Consider the following 25,073-nt stretch of genomic DNA (forward strand, 5'->3'; position numbering starts at 1 on the left):
TGAGGGTACATTTACTATTCTTTCTTATTCATGTAGGAGAAAAATGTGAGAAAGTGACTTTCAGTACAGGCAGTTATAGGAAAAGTGAAAGGGAAAATATAAATGATATTGGTTCTTAATGATGCATCATTAGGTAGGATTTAGCTCATTTTTTCAAATAGCTGTTTTGCTCTCTGGTACTGATGTTCCATAAATCTGTTGAGTCATTCCCATACATGGAAAATTAATTTATTGCCAATTTTTATGATATTACAAATCAAATGGCAGCGACTGTTCTTCCACAAATCCTGTAGCACATTCTACAAGTTCTTTTATTTTTTGCAAATCTGATCAGCAAATGGTGTTCTCATTTTTGTTTTCATTGGCTCTTCTCTGATTATCAATGTGTTGATTCCCGGTGTTTTAAAACATAACTGCAAGAAAATAAAAACATTATCCCTCATCCAAAAAACAGCCCAAATCCATGTTCCTTTTAAAGTGAAGTAGCACCATTTTTCTCATAATTGAAATACAAACAGGTATGTGTGTACAAATGTGAACCCACTGAAAAGCACCTTGCCAGAGATTTCTCCTTATACCTATTATCAGTGCAAAGAATGGGGGGGGGGTTATCATGAAGACGAGACAACGAGACTCCTGCAATAACTAATAAACATGACAATTTGATTTATTAATGGTCCTCCACTGTAGTCTGTTGACAGATTTTTCTTTATGGAAAAATTACCATGGTTTAAATCTCTATCATATGGCACTTAATTCAATCGACAATATGTTACCAATTAGATCCTGCTTAAACTACCATCAGCCAGCAGACCACGGAACATGTTAAGTAGGATGACAATCAGATAACTAGTAAAATGCTTTGCGGCAGCTTTCTCAGGCCCAGGGTGCAGTGCTGAAGCAATGGAAAATGAAGAGAGTAAGGGCAAGTCTAGCATTTACTTCTCCCCATTCTGAAAAAAGAAGTTGTTTCAGGTTCTCCCGAAAGTGTACGAAGAGTTGGGTTTGAGTTGGTAGTTGTATCTGCTGATACTCGCTATCCCTCTTCCAACCCTCCATGCTCTTGCTTCCTCTGAGGATAAATTTGCAAACTGAGAGGCATTCTACTCCCAAATCCTCTCTAATGTGATAATGTAGAACTTCAACTCAGTCTTGATGTCCCATTTAGTCGCGTGTTTTATGAGTTCACCTTTCTCCCAAGCACCAGCTGTTGACAGCGGTAGAAGAATTCTTGGTAAGTGGGATGAACTTCTTTTCTTATTTTTGTCTTGGAATCGGGCTGTAGCCTGTCAGTGCACTGTTGCAAGAGATAGAAACCGAATTGCGTTGTGCTAAACAAAAGGGCAATCTTTTGGAACAATGGGGGGGGGGGGAGGGGTGGCGCTGACCAGGTAGGTATAAAGTAGAGTAGCAAGTGAAGGGGTCTGAAGGCCAAGCACCCAGAACCAGTACGAACACCATTAAGAACAACAGTAATAGGAACTTGAACACAGTTTGCGCCATGTAAGGTGGCCACCACTGTGACAGATATGACCTCAGTTGTCCCCACTTTGGGGCATTACTTAGGTAAAATACAGAATCTCAGAGAAGGGAGAGTGTGATGAGCTGCTTCTAGGTCACATGCCTGTTCCCAGAGAAGGGTCAGGTCTGTCCATTTGACTTCAGGTTCTACTTCCCAGGGCTATGTACAGGAAGGCATCCTCAAAAGGAAGAATGCAGTGACAACAGGAAGGGGTGGATAGTTGGAAGGTGACAGCAAAAAATGGCAAATGTCTGCCCCATAGTTACTGCACTGCAGCCTCTGAGTGGAGGCTGGTTAGTTATAAATGAGAGAGATCAGCCATTGGTGGTTTGTTTCCATAGATAGGTGCACAAAAGGGGGAACTAGGAGACAGACCCCACTGCTTCCCACATTCTCATTCTGGCCACTTTGCATCTATAGCTTTACTTGGCTTCTATAGCATGAGACCCAGGAATTTTCTTGAAGATCTGAGCAATAATATGGAACTTCCTTCTAAATCTTTTCCCTTTAAATCTAAGTACTGTTTCCTCAGCTCTTACCTATGCCAAGTCCTTTTCTGAGTCCTCATAACCACTCTACAAAGTAGATATTCACATGTAGAGAATAGAGGTTCTAAGGTTAAGTGACCTGCCCAAGTACATACAGTTAGAGGGAGGTTCAAACCGAGGCCTCCATCCCAGCCAGCCTTAAGATGGTCCTGAGTCTAGGCTGTGCAGCAGCAGTACACATGGCAGTATTTGAATAAAACCCCTTTTCCTCCAGGACACCACACTGTGTGTTGTGTGTGTGTGTACATGTGCATGCATGTATGTGCTATAGGCACACATAACCAGGAAAAATGCTGAGAGGAAAGTTAGGGGCTCAGAGAAAAAACATCCCATATGTTATAACTTTGCCTGGGCTGTCCCTGTTTCTAAATACCGTGACAATATTTTTTGAAGCAAAGATCAAAGGACATATGGTCTGACTCATGGGTTGACAAAGGGAAAAATATTTGAAATTGGAAATATCTGGCACAATTTGAGATGTGTGGCTACAATCATTCTCAGAGCACCTGGAAATCATGGAGTTCTTTTTGAAACACTTTGAAATAGTGGCATATTAAATCCCATTCTCCAAACTAGGAATAATTTTATCAGCTAAAATGAGGACTGTTGGATATATTGGCTATTTGGTTCCATAGCTGTGAAACTTCTTGCTCATGAAAATAACAAAGGTGTGAAATCTGTTTACATCACCTGTAAAATCATTAGAAATAATAAGAGAATTCTTTATACAAAAATAAATAGATTTCTTATGGCAAAAATAACCAGTAAGAAAATATAATGAGAAAAAGGGGATATAATTCACAAAAACCACTGCAATTTAAATACCTAGAAAAGAACCTAAGAGAAAACACATGAGACTATATGAAAAAAAAATCTACTTAGGTTTGTGAAACATAAATGAAAATGCATAATATGTGGAGACTAGATAAGCAGACTCAGTATATACTCTCACCAAACTAATTTGTATGCCAAAAATATATAAAATAAAATTTCCAGTACAGTTGGGGAAGAAGGGGACCTGATAAAATTCCAATCTAAAATTCTGATGAATTTTAGATTAGAATAACCAGGATATTCTTGGGGAGAAAAAAGAAGAAAAGGTGTGGGGGTGGGCAGGCATAGTGCTTGCCTTGGGGGGTATGAAAGTTTCAGTGGTCACATGGTTCCAGGTGGATAAACAGATCAATAGGAGAGAAGAGAAAGTTCACACACATGTACACTCACACATGCAAATTTAGTAAATGATAAATGTATTGAATTGGTAATACCAAGAATGAGGACAATAATATCGGGAATGGTCAGTCCTCATTTGACTTGATTCTTTGGCAGATCTGACACAGTTTTTTGCTCTTTCTTTACCAAAGCAACTTCCATCTCTGCCTCCAGAGCATCATTTTCTTACTTCTCTTCCTATCTCACTGGGCACTCTGTCACCACCTCCTTTTTGTGTTCCTTCTCCAACTCTTGTACATCTCTAGATGGTAGAGTGCCCAGGGCTCAGTCCTCCAACTTCTCTCCTCCATTTGTGCTCATTTCCTGGGACATCTGGTCTGATATGACCTTGGAAACACCAACAATGCCCACACTTACTTCTCCCAGCCCTGATCTCTTTTCTGACTAGATACAAGGCTACCCAGAAACACTCAATGTCTCTATTTGAATGTATATTTAGCCTCCTAATCTTAACATGTCCAAAACAGAATTCCTGATTTCCCTGCCTCCAAGCTTCTCCTCCTGTAGTTTCCTTTCTTGTCACTAACAGCCCCCTCTGTTCTTCCAGTGTCAGGCCAACTCCATCCTTCACGTCTTGCTTTCACCACACACATCTAATCCATCAGCAAATCCCATCCATGTGTCCTTTGAAATACATCTAGAACTGAATCACTTCTCACCTGTTCAGCCTCTACCGCTCTGGTGTCTTAGCTGCTCTGCATGCTGCTTTCCTGTCTACGTTCCGTACTCTGTTCTCAGCACAGACCCAGAGGAATTCTTATAGAACAGGTCAAATCATGTGATTGCTCAAACCCCTCTAAAAGCCTCCTTCCTCGCTGTTCCAGTTATCTGTTGCTGCATAACCAACCATCCCAAAACATGGTGGCTTAAGACAGCATTTCAATTTTTCTCAAGATACTATGGATCAGGAATTGGGACATTTAGGTGTTGAACGGTCTGGGGGATCTCCTTCTGCTTCTTTACCTGGAGCCTGGTGCCTTGTGGATCTTTGTACCTTCTGTCTCTTCAGGTGGCATCCCTTCTTCCAGTGCTCTCTATGTGGCTTGGGCTTCTCACAGAGTGGTGGCTTTGGAGTGGTTGCATTTTTTCCATTGTGATTGTCTTCTAAGAGTCAGGAAGAAGAAGCTGCCACACCAGTTAGGGGCTACCCCCAAAACCATTATAGCATCTATTCTACCATATTTTCTTGGCCAAAGCAGTTACTAGGAACGCCTGGGTGGCTCAGCAGTTGAGTGTCTGCCTTTGGCTCAGGGTGTGATCCCACGGTCCCGGGATCGAGTCTTGAATTGGGCTCCCTGCATGGAGCCCACTTCTCCCTCTGCCTACATCTCTGCCTTTCTCTTTCTGTGTCTCATGAATAAATAAATAAAATCTTTTTTAAAAAATTAAAAAAACAAAGCAGTTACTAGGCCTGCTGAGATTCAAAGAGGTTGATGGTATGGCAATCCCTTATTGCAAACAAGCACATGGGATGTGGCTGTGGCCATCTTTGGGGAATGTAATCTGCTATGCTCATCCAGTGCCAAAATCCCAAATGCTTACCATAACCCATTAGGTCCTCCATGATCTGACTCCTGCCACCCCTCTGACTCCTGGTCCCATTTCCCCTAATTTGTGATGTTACTTCAGCTAGATGTCTCTGCCATTCTTCAAACACATCAACTATAATCTGACCTCATGGCCTAGCACCTACTGTTCCCTCTGCCTGGAATGCCCTTCCTTGGGTACACAGATTGCCTCTCACTTCCTTCAGCTCTCTACCCTAATACCACCATTTCAAAGAGAACTTCCTTGACCTTGACCACTCTAGGTAAAATAGCCATTCCAGCCTCTCCTCATCCATTGCATTAAGCACCACCTAACATACTACATGTTTAATTGTCCTAATTGCCTCTCCTCATTATAATGTAACATATCTCCAGGACCTAGAAAAACGTCTGCTCATCATAGGCTCCAGATAAGGATTTGTTGAATTAATGTATGATTAGAAAAGTAACTTTCCAGTAAACAATATTAGGACACTGCCTAATTGTTGGGAGTGGTTGGAAGTAGAGTAAAATTAGATGCATACTAAGCTAAAATAAGTTCTAGAAAGATTTCAATGTATTATAATAAAGCTTGAAAATTACTAGAGAAAATTTAGGTACAGACTAAGTAATCTTGAGGTGAGCAAGGTTTTTGTAAGTCTATACTAAATAAATGAAATATAAACAAAAATAAGGATAGATTTGTCTCTGTCAAAGACACCACTCACAAAAAATGAACAGCAAACTTGGAATACTTTGATATATAATGTGTGATGCTATCATTAATACATAAAAAGCTCTGTCAAATAAACTCAAAAGAGAAAAATATATATAAATGCCTAATAAGCATTTGGGAAGAAAAATTCTACCAGCTGTGTGGTAGCGGGCAAGCCACTCAGTTCTATAAAAGTGGATGCCATGTGGCTTCAGTGAGCAAATATCTGTACCTTTCTTAGAATAACACTTGGCATATAGTAGGTGCTTAATAACCACTGGCCTTTAATATTATTGTTATCTCCTAATGCAACGCATGACGCATAGATGGAACCTCTAAGTGTTTATTAATTATTTCATTCTTTCATTCCTTGGGGTGTACCTGTTAGATCACTTCAGAGGCAGCACTCTGCTTTCTTCCCCCATTGACTCAAAAATATAATAAAAAGAAGGTGAAGTAGAAGCAAGAAGTAGTTCTTGAGAACTCTATTTTAAAAGGCAGGTTCCCCCAAGAAAACTGCATTTATATCATATCAATAATACTGACCGTGAAAATCACACTCATTTGAGTAGTTAAGGGCCGAGAAAGCACCGTGTCATACATTGAACGGACACTTCCTCTCCTCTGTTTGGTTAAAAAATAATAATAATCATAATTAAGTGTGTCTGTGGGGTCTGAATTTCACAGGAGTAGTGCGCTGCCCTGCTCTTAAAGATGTTGGAGCTATTGGGGAACTGGATTGTTGAGTCCATCTTTTTGTTTTTCAAATAGAATATTTACAGTCTGAGGTCAGAGAAGCTCTGGGCTGAAAATGTTCCTGTGGAATTTCTGGCCATTAATTTTATGAGTCTGTTATTCAATCTTCATTGTCGTCTGGCCTGCAATTATATTTTTGTGCTTTAGGAGATGCTCCACAGTCTTTGTTTAGAAATAAAGAATGAGCAGTTAACCTTCCTGACTGGTAAATGCCCTTCTGCTGACTCAACTGAGATCTTTGAGTATTGACGATGCCTCAGTTGGGTTATCCTGTGAGGCAGCCCAGTGATCTCGTCTTTTCAAACTACATGAAATGATTTCACTCATGAACCTTCTGAAAGGACCCCAGAAAACTTCGTACTTCAAGGCTTCCTGGAAATCAGCTTTTGAAACTGCCTCTTTTTTTTTTTTTTTTCATATGATCAAGTTGAAACTGCCTCTTAAGAAACAAAGGGCCACAGGGCTTTTATTTCAGGACAATGAATAATTCTGAGGGATGTAGTAAGATTGGTGCAGGCAATGAGTTGCACAGGGGCACACTGCCCACTGTGTGAGTAGGGACTGAGGTCCAGCCCACACTCCATTTGCCCAGAGGAAGGGATGCTTTTTCTCTATTGTCACAAAGGCACTAGCGTCTTAATAAGCTCTGGGCCCACAGGGCTGCACTCTTGAGAGTGAGTGTCTCTTATGCATATACATAGGACAGGCCTGGGTGAGAGAAGTGTCCTGTGTGGCAGAAATCTGTGGTATAGGAAAGGCAGGAATGGGGAGCTGGCATGGAGCCTTGCCCACAGAGCAGTCTGGAGCAAATCAGCTTTAGGAAGGATGACATCCACAAAAAGAAGCGGTATCATGCAGCTTCTGACTGTATCATGCAGCTTCTAGAAACTTCTAGAAAATTCGTTGCATACCCTACCCAAGTTTGGAGACTTCTGTGTTAATTGTTATGTTTTACATGCCACGTGCCTTAACTAAGAGGGAGCTACTGAAAGTGTGACCAACACAACATGGCTCCCTTAGGACAAAGATTCATGTCGGTGACACTCAGCCATGACACACCTCCTTCTCATGGGCAGTGTAATTTGTATGGGGCAGAACCACATAGAGGCCATTGAAAGGCTTTGATGAGTGTTAGATCTCAACTCAAATCCCAGCTGTGCCTCCTAGTATAAACTAACATTAAGGATCACTCATTCAGCACTTCCTGTGCACCAGGCACTAGGAGCTGTGTAACTGTGGGCAAATTGCTTCCTTCTCTGAGTCTTGGTTTACTCTTCAGTTCAAATAGGGGTAATAATACACGTGGGTTGCTGTGAGGATTTAATGAGGCCGTATGCAATGCATTCAGAGTACCTGGAACACACGGAGTCTTCAGTAAAAAGTAGCTATTTTTTCTTATTTGGACACTGGACCCGTATCAACGTTAACGTGCCTATTACTTGAAGAACAAGTAAATTAGACATGTTGGGAGGAGGGTTAATTCCTGAGATTGGTGGAGCATTTTGTGAATAACAATAGTAATTTTCTAAATGGCTCTGAGCAACTTGGGAAAGAGCATGCATGTAGCACAGGCCCTGTTGGTTTCCTGGAGAGTAAATTGCCCATTGGAATGGCCTGACCATTACTTGCTCATAATGCGGACTGTTTTATATATATACTTAGTTATAGCACATTTGCCAGGAAAACTACTAGGCGGATGTTTTTGCCTAAATAGCCAATCTTTTTTTGTCTTGAATAAAGTGTCAAATAACTGTATATGATTTAGATTTTATGTTCAGCTGATTATTTACATCAGGAAGCATCAATCCAGAGTAATTGGCAAGTGGGTACACATTCAAATGATATGATGATATCTCTGCTACATTTTCCTATGATTCTGGGGAGAAAATCATTAGGGATTCTTGTTTCAGAATCTCATCAAAATAGATCCTTTGGTTTAGTTAAGTGGTTGCTGCTGCGAAGTTTGTCGATGGTGGGAATGTAGCTGAAACCGGGGAGCCTCTGACCTATTAGCTACAGGCCGGTATTTTGCCCAGCTGCTCTCCTGGTACCACATTCCTCGCTGGACTTAGTGGATGAGTAGCTTGGGTTAGCAAAGGCGACAGATGGACTGAAGATGCCTGACCGTTTACCCTGACCTCTGACCCAATTCCCTCTGTCTGTACTCCAGAAATGTGTCTATGGGAAAGATAAACAGATTAAATATCTCAGTATTGAACCTTAGAGGTCATCTATTCTAACCATACTCTTTCCAACACATTTCAGTAAGTGGTCATCGATTCAGTTTAACTACCTCTGGCAACAAAAACCTCATGGCCCCTTGGCATGGTCATTTTTTTTTTTCAAAGAGTTCCAATTACTTGAAAGTCCTTCATTTCAAAGTGAGATCAGTCTCTTTGTCATTTTGACTCTTGTTTCTCATTTTGCCTTCTGGTGTCACAGTGAATAAATACAAGAATATGAGACTGACTTAGGCAAACAGATCATAATTCTCTGTATTCCAAGCATCCTCTGAGCCAAATAACAATAACCAACATTTATTAATCTCTAGTGGCATGGGTTAGAAGAAGTAGGCTCTGGAAAACTCATTGCTTGAACTCTGAAATTAACCTGCCTCGAGTGGGTCACTCTGGTCATCCTTAACCCACCATGAAAAACATCAGAAGCCCCTTGAGAGTTTTTCCTATGAGAATGAGCAAGGCAGGGAGGAAGAGTGTGGGGAGGTGGGGGGAGGGAGAGAGAAAGGGAGAGAGAGAGAGAGAGAGAGAGAGAGGCAGTATTGTTCGTACTAAGGCAACTAGCAGAGAGGGTCAAAGATCTACCTGGTTCACGATTGTCTCTAATGCCAACTCCTCCGTGGGATGTATGCCATCCCAAGAGTTCCCATGCCTCTACGTAACTTATCAGCATCTAGCTGGGAGCAGGAACTTTCTCAGGGCTGCTCTTCCCAAGTCTTGTTTATTCAGACATTCAAAGCACTCTTATGGCAGGGGTGGGATGCAGTGGTTGAAGCTCAGAGGTCAGGCAAAATAGGGCTGAGGGTCACCTGAGTTCTGTGAGTCAGCAAGAAGTAACTGCAAGGAATCAAAAGACTTCCAGTCTGGTTCCGGCTTTACCACCCAGCAGCTATGTGACCTTGGGCAAGCATCCTCAACGTTTTTGTGCTGAGATGTTTCTTATGTACTAAAGGCAAATAAATAACCACCACCACCACCATCCCACCTACACCATAGCAATGATCTGAGAATCAGACAAGACAACAGAAGTAAATGACAATGAGTGCCCAGCTGAGGTGACAGAGGGATCAGAACTGAACATTCTGATTGAAATGTGAGAAATGCAGGTCAGTAATCCTGGATTTTCTAAACAGCCGAATCATGGGCATCAAACACCTGGCTGCATCATTTACTTTTCCTCTAGATGAATTGTAATTGCAGACTTACCTCCTAGAGATGACGGAATGATGCACTGCTGTGCCACCACCCAGCATTGCCGACAGTATTCCTATAACCTCGCAAGCAGCTGGCAGCTCATTGAAGCAAATTTATATGCATCAGCACTGTTTTCATCTTATACTTTAAGCAACTTTAATTAATAATACCCTCCTTTCCCAGAGTGTCAACACAACTCCACCTTTTCATTTTGAAAGAACTTAAATAAATACAGAAATAAAATATTCAATTATTGGAACTAGAAATGAGAAAATATAATTGATTTGAGAGGTTTTTGCTACAAAAATTCCCCAGGGCCACTGACTACATTTTATTAAAAAATATCACACACTTATATTTCTACATTTCTTATGTAATAATTTTGAGTTTCTCAGGGGGAAAATAGTATTATTGAAGGAAAAATAATTATGACAAGTGTTAAAGATTAGTGCGCCAGATTCCCCTGGTGTGCAACCAACATCCCGGGAGTAAGTTAAGTGCCTTAGGAAGCGACGTGAACTCTTGTCATTGAGTAAATTACTGCTTCGATGCACTAACAAGGACCCTAGTGGATTGGAAGAGTTCATTCAGCTTCCCAGAGCACCAAGCCTAATCCCCGTGCAGCATTTGTGCTCTGAGAGAATCTGGATCTGTGTTCATCCACATCTATTTCTATCTTCTAAGAATAGGCACTCCTTCAGGGTAGAGCCCATATCTTTACAATTATAATTGGTGTCTGGCCCGGCCCCATGCTTCTGAGAGCCCAGTACACACTCCTCTGGCTTCTTGAGAAGAATGTGCCTTGCCACTGATCAATGCCTAAATTGCCCTGATAATGTTTCTCTGCCTCCCTGCTAAAAGAGTATCACAACTTCCTGACAGGCACCAATACTTTGATGAGAAAATCCAGCTCTTTCCCCCAGCATTCTCTGCACATCCCCTTCAACTTATGCAATGAATACACAAAGTGTGCAGTAAGTTGACCATAGTCTACTCAGTCACTTAATATGTAGTATCCTCTTCTTCTTTGGGGGTTCAGAGTTATTAGATACTGGAAATCCAATCCAGAAGCCCAGTCCATTCCCGAAAGGCCAACAACAGAGTTATAAGCAAGCTGCGATCTCAAGTGTGAGGGCCTAGAGCCTGGAGAACCCAGCCTCACTGGTGATAAGGAAACACAGAGAAGTCAGAGTCCTCACTTTGTGTTTCCTGAGCAATTCATCAGCATCCTTATGTGGCCTGCTAAACCCTGTTAGACTTGGCCCCTGCCTACTTCCACAGGCTCGCACGGAGCCTACCCCGGCTTGGCAGTCCGCCCCAGCCACCCGGATCGTTTCTCCACCTGAAGTCTGCACATGTGTTCCTTCAGTCTGGAACTCTCTTTCCACACCTGGTTGATGCCTCTTCCAGGTCTCATCTTCTCTTTTACTTCTCCAAGGAGCACCCCCTTTCATGACATGCTCCATTCTCCTATGTCCTTTCAATATTATAATATTTTTCATCAAAGTAGTACCTTTATCTGGTAATCATTCAATGTTGGAAGAGACAGCCTCTGGCCCTTCTGCTCTGCACTCGTGTATTATTTCTCAGAGTCACCTTCTTTTCACTTACCAACAGCAGGTGTGCCAGTACCATTCGAGGCACAAGGGTACAATGTTGGACAAAGGAGATAGACAAGGTCCCATTCTAAGAGGTTGTTTCCATTTTCATTTCTTCTATTCTTTCCTCCCTATAAACAATATGCCATCAACTCTCTCTTTTTAAAAATGTATCAATAAAGGATATTATTTGCACACTCTTCAGTATGAAAGCTGATCATTTAGTCCAGTCCTACCACCCTCCCTACCTTCCCAATCCTGGCTGTTCTCCGTGTCTGACATTTGTATTGCAATCTTTTGTTATATTTATTATCTATTGTTCTTCCCATGTTTATACTTGTAATATAAAGTATTATAATTAATCTATTTCTTATTTCATTAACTTTTGATAATGTTGTATCTCTTGATTTCTCACTTTGAAAAGTAAAATTATTGATGCCTCTGCCCCTTTTTTTTTTAAGATTTTATTTATTCATGAGAGACACAGAGAGAGAGATAGAGCACGAAGCAGAGACACAGGCAAAGGGAGAAGCAGGCTCCATGCAGGGAGCCCGATGTGGGACTCGATCCTTGGCCCCCAGGATCACACCCTGGGCCAAAGTCCGTGCCAAACCGCTGAGCCTCCCAGGCTGCCCTGCCTCTGCCCTTTTATTGACCTTTCAAATCTCCTTTTGTCAGATAAACATATACCTTACATTTTGTCCTAAAGTTGCAACCAAATCTCCATGATTCATCCATAGATTGATCATGTCATGTGTTAGGAGTATATTCTTTTTGAGAAGCCTAATATTGTAACCCCTGGGTCAATTGAGAGAGGATGTTCCCATCATGGTTCAGTGGAATTTCTCTCGCTTTGTTTTTATCTTCCAATATTGCCACATTTTAGTTTGCTTTGTGTGTTAATTATGATTTTATTAAACATTCATTTTATTATACATTCCTTATCCTACCAGTGATCCCTGGAGTTCCCAATGGGAGCAATTGGGGTTCTTTTGCATTACTTGTCTTTGTGATTAGTTTTCCCCAAGCCTGTCTTTTCTGTCAGGTCCCCCTTTACTCCTGGACACCTCCATCCCCCCATCTCCCCAGCTTCCTTCTGTTCCAATCTGTACTGGTCGCCCTCTGAGCCTTTTATTCAATTGTCATAGTGCAAATTTTCCCCACTGCTCTCAGGAGTCTGGATTTTAACTACAGTTTCCTGGACCCCAAAACCTTCTTCTTATTCTACTCTTTCATTTCTCTTGGCATATCTTCAAATACTTTTCAAGGAGAGAATGTATGGTAGATAAACTTTCTGGGATCTTTTTGTTTGAAAATATTATTCTGCCCTTATACTTGATTGGTATCTGGCTGGGTATAGAAGCCTTAGAAGTTTCTTTTTATCCTTGGTGTTCTGATACATCAAAAATGTTTCTAGGTATGGCTCTCTTTTCTTTAATTGTTCTGGGTATTCAGAAGCTTTTTTAATTCTGAAGAATTTTGTCCTTCAGCTTTGGAACTTTTTTCTTCAAGTATTTTTTTGTGATAATTTTTTTTATCTCCAACATTGCATGTGAGACCTCCTAGGCTGAACTTCTGGTTTCTAGACTGATCTTTTGTTTCATAGTTTTCAATTCTTTGTCTTTTTCTCCCTATATTTTAAGAGAGTAGAGAAAGTCTTTGGGTTTATTTTTTAGTCTTCTGTAATTAATTTTTTTGTAGGAGTATTGTTTTTTTTAATCTGCAAGCATTCTCTTTCATTCTCTAATTGTTTCTTTTTCTTAGCATTTTGTCCCAATTTTAAGGATATCATATTTTCTCCAAAATCCCCCTGGCATGTTAATTAGAGTGTTTTTAATATTGTTTTCTATTTCCTAATTGTCTTTCTCCCCCTTTCTGGGTTAGTTTTTGTCTTTTTTATTGGTGTGTGTGTGTGTGTGTGTTCTGGGTTTTTTGGTTTTTGTTTTTTGTCTTTTTCATGACAGTTCTCCTTGTATGCCTGGTAATCCTTAGTTTTGCATTTCCATTTAAGGGAGAAGAATTAAGTGACTTGTATATTTCTGGTATTTATCTTTTGTAGGTCTGTTTTCTGGCTAGATCTCTCTACTTTAGAACTGTAAGTAGGATGGAGTAGGGTGTGTCTGCTAGGAAGATTTGCTTTAGGGTGGCATGACAGTGAGCAAGAATCATCCTGAAGACTTCCAAATGCTGAAATGAGCAAGGCTTTATCCTAGTACTCCAAATATTAATGCCACTTTACAAAGAGGAAACTGAAGCTCAGAGGCTTGCCTGTGCTTAAATAGCTAGAAAGTGATTAAGTCAAAATCTGAACTGCAGTTTGCCTGATGAACACATTTATTATCATTTGACGAAACCAAATAAATTTCAGTGTAAATTGAAAATTAGTATTAAATGAATAATTAGTTCTATCTTCTGTATGAATATACACTTTCATGTGCTATCTATGTCAAACTTCTGCCTTGATGGTCATATCTACAGTGGCATACCAGGGACTCTGCACCTTTCCATCTATGTAACAAACCTTCTTTTTCTCTTAAACAATTAATCTACTCTCTGCTATTAAAGAAAATAAGATAATTAAATTTCACTCACACTCAGAAGGCATCTAAGCAGAATTAACAGTTTCAGAGGAACTATGTGCTATGGAACTGGAGGGAATAATTTATCCCTGAATTGGGCAGGCCCCGAGATGGTAGAAATTTCTTTAATTATTTTTACTAGATGTTAAGAAAGCCACATTCTTTCTAAGATTCTGCCCTGATTCTGAAGGTCATGGCTACTTCACTTTTTAAAAAATCCATTTTTTGAAAAAACTGTTGACAACAAATAATGATTTTGTTATTAGAAAATTACTTATAAAAGATCAAAAGTAAGTATTTATCACTTAGTATGTACTAGACACTATGAAATTAAACATGATTTCTTAATTCAATATTCCCCACACCTTTCTGGGAGGTGGTACTAGATGTTCCATGACAAATGCATTTCAAGGTCAAATAAGTTTGATCAAATTTGGATTAAATAAAGTTAGTTTTCTTTTGCTGCTGGTCTTCTCGGAGTCTTTCATTGCTAATACTTAGCATTGTGAATCTCTTGGAGATTCACAATTTGGGAAATGCACATTTTGGGAAATGCTTAATTTAGAAAACACACATTTTGAGAGACATTAACTTAATTTATTAAAGAGCCATTTTGCTTTCCTCTCCTCTCCAGAGACATATTCTCAATTACACATGTTTGGGCCATGTCTCCCAGCCATGTGGCATTTCATTCCAGAATAATATTCAGTTTTCACTACTTTGGATTGGGTAACCTCACTACTATATTCATCTTCATTCTTTGCTTTTGTGCTATGACCATCTTTAATTTGCAGCCAGCCTCCCTCCCAAACACCCTTCCTTGAGTGATGTTGTATTTTAATACAATTCCCTCATCTGGAAAATATCAACACACAAACACATTAGGCTTTAGTGAGAAATGAAAAAGAAAAATGACAGCCTACCTATTACATGAAGGTGACAATAAAATCACTGAAATAAAGTTTCTGCTTTTAGAGAGTTCTCTCATGGCCACCTTAGCCTTTAGTAAATAATACCCCATTTTGGTAGACAACAAAATCAAAACTATACAAAGACTCAAGATCTAGGATAATCACAGAATGTCCAACAGAAAAGGTTATAAGAGGATTCCAGTTGTGTAAATACAGAAAAGGTAATATGAGACAGTAACAAGATGCACCAATCTCTTGAAAATGAATTTCCCCAATTTGTGACAAAATATCATGTGTTTGTTAGTAATTTGACTGATGCCTCCTCTTCCATCCATCACCTTGTTTAGTTTATGGCACCACTGCCCATTAATCTGCCATAGTGGGAACTTCAAAGCCATCCTCATCCCTTTGCTTACTTCTCTGATTTGAGCGAATCTCTTCCTCAACTGGCTAATTTCATCCTTTAATATTGAGTTCAAAGCCTTTACCAGCTCACTTTCTAAACAAATATATTCACCCAACAAGCATTTGAGAATTTCATATGCCAGGCATTATCCAGGCTTGCCAACTGGTAGTGTGCAGAGCAAATATATAAGAACTTCATTTATATACCTTCACTATGGGAAAGCACTGCTATAGATGATATGATCCCTCCTCCTTCATCACCATCATCTTTGGAATGGGTATTTTACACCACTTTACCTTCACACTTAAACATTGGTATTAGCAGTCCTTGCATCAATTTCTACACAGACTGGTCAGATTACATTAAAAGGCTAAAGTAAATGAAGTGAAGGATTGTTTAATCTCATAATATCTTCCGAAGCTACATTTTAATTGTTTCAAGAAATTTAACAGGGGATTTATTTCCATCCCTCAGGTAAGTGAGGGTAACCAGAACTACTTGGGTAAATGTGGGCCTAACCCTTCAGACTTTGGGTTTCTCCTTGGTTAAGTATTCACAGGGAAAAACCAAAATCAAAATCAAAACCTTGTCTTAGTAGTCTAGGCAGCAGGACCATTAAGTAACTTAATAAATTTTATTCTTATTTAATTTCATTTCTACTCCATAAAAGAGCCTCAAGTGTAATGATTTGTGTGGAAGGCCTTGGTTGGGTTGTTAGAATCTTTAATGAGGGTCAATTCTGTAACATGGTTACCCACTAAGTGTGTCTAGTCAGAGATTTTGTGGAAACACATATTCTATTTGGGCCTAGAAGGTTAACTTTTCACAGTCTTACACTTGCAGGAGTGTTACCTTTCATTTTCTCAATTATAAGCTTCTGTAAGAAGTTCTCAATACCTGGTAGTGCCTCCTTTTCTGGATGATTTATTGAACATCATCACTGACACGACCAGGTGCTATCCCTTTGCTGGCAGACTCTTCTGCTCCTGTTCCGACGGGTTGGTTTTGATGCTTGCTAACCTAATTGTTTTAATTAGATCTTTAGTCTTTATTCTTACCAGGATAGTCTTTGAAAGCATAATCTGCCTCATTTTAACAGAGCAATTCTGTGGAATAACTACAGGCCTATTAATTTGCTGGATGTTCTTTCAAAGCTTCACAACAACCTTCTCCATAATAAAGTGAGTCTAAAATTTCTCTACCTAATATTTTATGTGGAGAGCACACAGATTCCAGGATTGGCTGACATGAACCCTGTTGCTCGTTTGTGGCTTCAGGTTAAGTACTTTGCCCCTGTAAACTACAGTTCCTCCCCTTTAAAGCAGGGGTAATGACAGTGCCTACCTCATTTGGTTGTTGTTGTCTTTTTTTTTTTTTCATTTGGTTGTTATATGAATCAAATTAGAGCATGTGTGCATATTGCCTGCTACATTGTAAACACTCAATACTTGCTAACAAGCAACTATTGAACCATAATTAACTATTGTTAAACCCTCTCATTGTTGTGCCAAGTCTGCCAAGAATAATATAACATTGTTTACTACTTTTATTGACTTTTCACAAAGTTTTGACTCTAGGGTCATGACTAGGTTAGGACTTAAGCAGCATGAGGTCAATGAAGACTCCTAGTTATTGATGTTTAAATGAACCTGCTTTCAAGTGCCCAACAGGCAGAATTGGCAGGAATAGTCTCCTGAAGAGGATAATCTCTAGATGTGTAAAAACAAGGCCAAGTGGTTTAAACTAGGGCTAGAACAATGGGAGTCCTAAGGGTAATCACAGGGACTTTTTGCTAGTGCACCTTTGGCTTTACCTGTGTGTAAAGAGGGAGGTAATAAAGGCATTAAAACAATTAGGGTAATTGTAGAAATTCAAACACATGAAGTCTTACACATCTATGCACGGAAGCATGCTTTAAGGCTACATGTGGGCAGAGCCAGAATTTTCCCTAATTGAAGTTTTTAATTGACCCCAGAATGCAAGGAAGTATTCCACTGGGTCCCTGACTTCTATAGCATAAACAATGCTAAGATTTGGGTATGGAAAAATTACAAAGCAGGTACTGCCAGGACCCCAAAGCCATGACCTAAGAGTTCCTTTCTAAAATACAACACCAGAAAAAAACCTCATAACTATAATCATTTTAAATCTGAAATAGTTATCTTTGGCAGAAGTTATTAAATATTTAAATAGTTCATATTGAATAACAATAGCTGCCATTTGATTGTGCTTACACTAGATGCCAACTCTGTATTATATTTTTGCAATATTCTATTTATTTGTCAACAAAGAATCCATAATCATCATTTACATTTTACCAGTGAGAGAAGTGGGAATCAGAAAGTTTAAGTAAGCTACCTAAAATCACACTGCTACTAGAAGCAAAACAAGGATTTGAACCAGATTTGCTAGATCCAAATCCTGTGCTGTTAACCAATATGGAGGATAGCTTACATCCATCCTGTGAATGTCATTGTCAGAGCAAGTTACCCAAATCCAAATAAAATTTTATTTTTCATAGCCCATATGCATCTACTCAATTAATCTAAAAAGTTTTTGAATAATTAGGATATAAAGGCATTAGAGATATAAAAATTGAGTGAAGAATTGCAGAGTCAAGCTCCAGAAGGAGAAAGAGATCAAAGAAAGTGAGGCTGGTGTTTTCCCTGGAGGCCAAACCCAATTTTGGAGGCACTGATTGGGAGCTTGACACAAACTGTTGACAGTTTTCTGGGGCTCAAGTGATTACAATGAAGTCGGAGTTCACAAAGGAAAAACAATAGTGAATTCCTATTTTTTGGACTGGAATCATGAAGAATGAACCCTAAAAAAAATGGAGACTTGAAAGCAGACATGCCCCTAGAGTATAAATTCATTATAAATTCCCCCCAAATTGTGAAACTTTATAAAGATAATCCTTGATTGCTAATGCTTCTAAGAATCTGGCAGAAATGGACATACTTCTTTGGAGAAAGATAATATTACTATAACCCTCAAACTATTTCCAAAAATCATTTTGCAAATGCAGTGCCCACCATATAATTTAAAGGAATAACTGGACATAAGGAAGTAAGACAATATGAATGACATGTTCTCAGTAGAAAAATAGACTGTGGAAATATACTCATGGAGCTCCAGATAAAGGAGCCATGAGACATAAACTTTAAAATAACTATGTTTATAAAGTCTAAATTGAAAAAAGGTAAGATAGAGAATCTTAGCAGAAAAAGAGAAACTACAAAAGGAATCAAATGGGAATTGTATTATAAAAAAACATGATACTACAAATTAAGAACTCAGCAATGGGCTTAACAGCAGATTACATATAGCTCAAGAAACAGTTAACTGGAAAACATATTCAAAGAAAATAATTAGAAAGAAGGTTTAGAAAGGCAAGAGGATTAAAATTTCAAAAGACAGAGTAAAAGATAGAGAAGACAGAAATTCTAACATGCATAAAATTGAAGTCTCAGGAGAGGAAAGAGAGAATGAGTCAAACTCAGTAACTAGATAATAGCTAAGAACTTACCAAAACTGCTGAAAGATACCAAACTCAGATAAGAAGCCTTATGGATCTCAAGTAGGATAAAGAAAAAATAAACTACATCTAGGCACATCATAGTAAAACCTCTGAAAGCCAAAAATAAAACATATTATCTTAAAATGAGGCAGAGGGAAAAAGAGGCTTTACCTACACAGGAACAAATATATAATTGATAGCTGACTTTTTAATGGATATAATAGAAACCAGAAGACAGTGATATAATATCCTTAAATTTCTGGAGAAAAAAAAAAAACCCTCTCAAGCCAGAATTTTAAGCCTAGCAAAAATATCCTTCAATAATAAAAGTAAAATAGAGAAGTCAATCACAATGGAGAGAGTGAAGGCTTCTTTCCTCTTCCCATGGCAACACCAAATGTACAGATAAACACAGAAATTACCTCTGAAGGAAATACAGAAAGTATCTGAGAGACTTCTATACATTGGACAAATGAGAAAATACTCATATTGGAATGGGTAGGAAATGTGAGACATAAACCCCACCACTGATGCAGAACCATCAATTGGGAGGGAACTCCAAATTCCCATATTATTCCCAAGGAGTGAATGGTTTGAACCCCACATTTAGCCCCCAATTTTTAAGACTCCCACCTGAAGGACAGTCCCACAAACACCTAGCTCTGAAAACCAATGTGCCTTGTGTTCATGAGACCAGTAAGAGAATAGCAAACAAAGAAGCAATCATTAATGGGCATGAAGGCACTTGCTGTGGCTGTCTCCCTAGGGCTCAGCATAGAGGGAACAGGGAAAATCACCCATCTTTAGGTCTTCCTAAAGAAGACAATCTGCAAATTTTGAAAGCTGTCGCCTTAGGATCAGACTTCTAATTTAGCATACATATTGAAGCTAGCTGGGATCTGTTCTTGAAACTAGAAAAACCAGCAGACAACTCCCTTTCTCTCCCTTTGGCATACTAAAAATCACTAGTATCTCCTTGGAAAGAGTTTGCACACACATGTGCATCCAGCTTTTGCTCTACTGCCTGAGGAATGTGTCCCCAGATCACGCAGCTCTGATAGCCAACTGGGCTTCCATTCACAAGTCCCACAAAAACACCACTGCAGCTATATACCTGGGCCCAGTGCAAAGGGAGTAGGCAAAAACACTATCTACCAGTTTCTCCCTGGAAGAGGCTTATATACCGAATTTCCCAAAGCTGTTTGAAGGTCTAGCTTCCAATTATACTGTATCTAGCTGCTGAATGCAGTTCTTCTTTAGGGACACTGACAGGTCTTGGCACACCCTCAAATACTATTTGAAAGGCACTTAGAATAAAACAAGCAGGTTGGACAATCACAGAGGTTTGAGAGGCAACCAGGAGCTCAGGCCAGGCTGATTGACAAGTTTCATCTTCTAGCAAGACTACTCCGTCAAGACTAGGAGAGTGATTGTTTTATCTAATGTACAAAAACCAACATGAAAAGTCAAGAAAAATTAATAGAGGAAAATTCTTCAAACGAAAGTTCAAGATAAATCTTCAGAAACACATCTTAGTGAAGTGGAAATAAGTGATTTATCTGACAGAGAGTTCAAAATAACAGTCAAAGATGCTCTCAGAGGTCAGAAGAACAACATATGAACAAAGTGAAAATTTCAATAAAGAGATAGAAAATATAAACAATTACCAAACAGAAGTCACATTGCTGAAGAATTGAAAAAAATCATTAAAGGAGTTAAACAATAAACTAGATCATGTGGAAGAAAGGATAAGAGAGCATGAAAACAGGCAATAACATTCAATCAAAAGACCAGAAAGAAAAAGAATGAAAAACATTGAAGACAGCTTACAGGAGTAGGGAAAACCATTAAAAAAAAAAAAAAAAAAAAAAAAAACCAATATACACACTATAGGGGTCCCAGAAGGAGGACAGTTTGTTCAAAGAAATAGTGACTGAAAAATTTCCTGACCTGGGGAAAGAAACAGAGATCCAGATGAAGGAAGACAAAACAGTGCCAAGTAAGATGAATTAAAAAAAAAAAACAAAAACAAAAAAACTTTTTTTCACCAGCACATTATAAATAAAGCGTCAAAAGTTAAAGACAAGGAGAACATCTTAAAAACAGCAAGAGAAAGGCAACCCGTTACATATAAGAGAACCCACATAAGACTATAAGCAGATTTTTCAGCATAAATCCTGTAGGCCAGAAAGAAGTGGAATAATATATTCAACGTGCTGAAAGAAAAACACTGTCAACCAAGAATACTCTACCCAGCAGAGCTGTTCTTCAGAATTAAAAGAGAGATAAAGAGTTTTCTAGGCAAACAGAAGCAGAAGGAGTTCATCACCACTAGATAGGCTCTACAAGCTGTTCATTAGAGTTTTTGAAGCTGAAATAGAAGGGCACTAAATAGTAACAGGAAAACTTAAGAAAGTATAAAACTCACTGGCAAAAGAAAATATATAGTTGAATTAAGAGTACTCTAATGTTGTAATGGTGGTGAGTAAATCACTTATAACTCTACAATGAAGATTAAAACATAAAAGTATTAAAATACCTATAATTACAGTGATCAGTTAATGGCTACACAATGTAAAAAGATGTAAATTGTGGTATCAACATAAGATTAGGGGAGAGTGAAAATGTAGAGCTTTTGTTTGTATTCAAAGTGAAGCTCTTATCAGCTTAAAGTAGACTGCCATAATATAAGATGTTTTATGTGACCTAGTAGCCTTAAAGGAAGGCTCATGGTAACCTTAAAGAAAGAGCCTGTAGTAAATACACAAAACATAAAGAGAAAGGAATCAAAGCATACCACTATAGAAAATCATTGAATCACAAAGACTGAGAGTGAGCAAGGAATAAAGGAAAAAAGATATCACAAAGCAACCAGAAAGTAATTAATAAAATGGCAGGAATAAGACCATACTTATCAGTAATTACTTCAAATGTAAATGGACTAATTTTTTCAATCAAAATATGTGGTGGTGGGGGGGAGATGTAGAGTGGCTAAATGGATTTACCAAACAAGGCCGAGCTATATGCTGTCTCCTGCAAGGGACTTACTTTAGCTTTAAGGACTAAATGTACTAAAAGTAAAGGGATGGGAAAAGGTATTCCATGCAAATGGAAACCAAAAGAAAACCGGAATAGCTATACTTTTGTCAGACATAATAGATATTAAGCCAAAAAGTAACAAGTGACAAAGAAAGTCACTATATAATGATAGAGGGGTCAATTTATCAAGGTGTTATAACAGTAGATACTTATGTACCCAACATAGGAACACCTAAATATATAAAGTAAATATTAATACATTTGAAAGGAGAAATAGCAATACAATAATAGAAGAGGACTTCAATACTCCTCTTTCAATAATGGATAAATCATCCAGACAGAAAATCAATATGGAAAAATCTGATTGAAACTACACATGGGATCAAATGGACCTAATAGACATTTATAGAACATTTCATCCAACAGCAAAAGAATATATATTTTTTTCAAGTTCACTTGGAACATTCCCCAGGATAGGTCAATTGTGAGGCCACAAAATAAGTCTTAATAAATTTAAGAAGATTGAAATTGTATCAAGTGTCTTTTCCAACCCCAGTGGTATAAAACTAGAAGTCAGTTACAAAAAGAAAACTGGAAAATTCACATATATTTGGCTATAAACACATGCTACTGAACAACCAGTGGATCAAAGAAGAAATCAAAAGGGAAATTTAAAAAAATCTTGAGACAAATAAAATTGAAAGCACAATACACCAAAGCTGATGAGATGCAAAAATTGAGAAAAATACATTGAGAAAAAAGAAAAGATCTCAAATACACAACCTAACTTCATACCTCAAGGAACTAGTAAAAGAAAAACAAACCAAGCCCAAAATTAGAATGGCAGAAAACCAAGGAATGGCAAAAAATGATGGAGACTAAAAAGAGAAAAGAATGATGAAAGTAAGAACTGTTTTTAAAAAGATAAACAAAACAAAACAGGCAAACCTTTAGTTAGACATACCAAGAAAAAAAGAGGACTCAAATAAAACTATAAATGAAAAAGGAGCTTTTACAATGAATGCCATATAAATACAATTGATTATAAGAGACCACTATGTACTATTATATGCCAACAAATTAGATAATGTAGAAGAAATAGACAAATTCCTAGAAACCTACAACCTAATAAGATTGAATCATGAATAAATAGAAAATTTGAATAGATCAATTTCTAATAAGGAGAGTGAATCAGTAATCAAAAACCTCTCAATGAAGAAAACCTCAGTCTTCATTGGTGAATTCTATCAACACTTTAAAGATTTAATACCAATCCTTCTCAAGTTCTTCCAAAAAATAGAAGAGGAAGGAACACTTTCAAACTCATTTTTTTGGGCCAGCATCATGCTGATACCAAAGCCAGATAAGGATACTCTAAGAAAATTATAGACCAATATCTCTGGTGAGAACAGATTAAAAAATTCTCAACAAAATATTAGCAAACCAAGTGCAGGAGCACATTAGACAGATCATACACCATGGTCAAGTGAAAATTTATTATCAGGATGCCAAGGTAGTTGAACATTCGCAAATCAATGTGATAATCACATTAACAAAATGAAGGATAAAAAACATATGATTATCTCAATATATGTAGAAAAATCATTTGACAACATTCAACATCTTCTCATGATAAAAACTCTCAACAAACTGGTTATAATGGGAATGTACCTCAATATAATAAGGCCATATATGAGAAGCCCACAGCTAACATCACACTCAGTGTTGAAAAGCTGAAAGTGTTTCCTCTAACATCAAGAAGAAGACAAGGATGTCCACTCTTACCAGTTTTCTTTAACATAGTATTGGTGTTCCTAGCTAGAGCAATTAGGCAAGAAAATGAAAGAAAAGGCATGCAAATTTTAAAAAGATAATGAAAATTCTGTATATCAAAACTTATAGAATGCAGCTAAAGGATCCTTGGGTGGCTCAGTGGTTTAGTGCCTGCCTTTGGCCCAGGGCATGATCCTGGAGTCTCAGGATGGAGTCCCACATCGGGCTCCCTGCATGGAGCCTGCTTCTCCCTCTGGCTGTGTCTCTGCCTCTCTCTCTGTGTCTCTCATGAATAAATAAATAAAATATTTAAAAAATGCAGCTAAAGTTGTGTTTAGACTAAAAAATGTATAGCACTAAATGCATATATTAGAAAAGAAGAAAGGCCAGATATCAAAGAACCAAGCATCCAACTCTGGAAATTTGAAAAAGAAGAGCAAATCACAAGCAAATAAATTCAAATGAAGGACACGATAAAGATGGTCACAGAAATGAGTGAAATAAAAAACAAATATATGATATTAGGGATCAAAGACAAAAAGGTAATTCTTTGAAAATACTGATAAAATTGATAAAGTGCTAGGGAGGTCAGTTTAGAGATAGAGGGAGAGAAGCCATAAAATGTGATGAAGAAGTGAAAAGGGGCTAACCAGATATCTGATTGATATTAAAGAGCCATTAAGTAAATATCATATCTTATGGAGTCAACTTGAAAATTTTCATGACTTAGACATCTTTCTAGAAGAATACAACTTGCCAAAATGGACAGGAAATAGACATAAAATGATTAAAAACTGAATCTGTAATTTAAAAATTTCCTTTAAAGAAAACTCAGGAGTTCAGATGACTTTACTGGTGAAAGCCACCAAGTTCTTAAAGAAGTAATTAAGGCAATAGTACAAAAACTCTCCCAGACAATACAAAGAAAAAGAGGTAAATCCAATTCATTTTCAAGTACTTTCTTGGCAAAAGCTAACAAGGTCACTTCAAAATAGGAAAATTTGTTCACTTACTCATGACCATTGATGTAGAAATTTCCCCACCCTGGCCAGATAGCACATTAATTCTAACAATAAATATATAACAAGCAATGCTTCACCACTGAGTTGTATTTATTCCAGAACACAAGGCTGGTTTAACTTTTGAAAATTAATAAATGTAATTAATTGCATTAACCATTACTAGAAAAAAAAGGAGTCAAACAGTGGAATCATTTCAACAGGCCACAGAAAATATATCTTTTTAATGCAGCATCAATTCATGATTTCAATAAACAATAATAGCTATAAAGCTGACAAACCAGGAGCAGAAAGGAAATTTCTTAATCTGATAAAAAGGTCTACAAAGAATCCTGTTTTGAAACCAGGAATAAGACAATGGTGCCCATCATTACTGCTTCTACTCAACATTGCATTTGAAGTTCCAGCTGGTAAGTTAAGGCCTCAAGATTGCAGAGAGGGGGAAAAACAGCCATCATTCATATGATGATATTGTTGAATTATTGTGTACATAGGAA

General features: G+C 38.1%; 1 long non-coding RNA gene across 1 annotated transcript in view; it reads right to left on the reverse strand.

Annotated features, from left to right (window-relative positions):
- Positions 1–211: 211 nt before the first annotated feature.
- The window catches only part of LOC140643098 (uncharacterized), a 31,444-nt gene continuing 6,582 nt past the window's right edge, over positions 212–25,073 (reverse strand). The window contains exons 2-3 of the long non-coding RNA XR_012039499.1: positions 11,343–11,460; positions 212–413 (exon numbers count right to left, since the gene is read on the reverse strand). This is a non-coding gene — a long non-coding RNA (uncharacterized lncRNA). The remainder of the gene's footprint in view (positions 414–11,342; positions 11,461–25,073) is intronic.

The sequence above is a fragment of the Canis lupus genome, chromosome 11 (assembly GCF_048164855.1).
Source record: "Canis lupus baileyi chromosome 11, mCanLup2.hap1, whole genome shotgun sequence".
Taxonomy (NCBI): domain Eukaryota; kingdom Metazoa; phylum Chordata; class Mammalia; order Carnivora; family Canidae; genus Canis; species Canis lupus.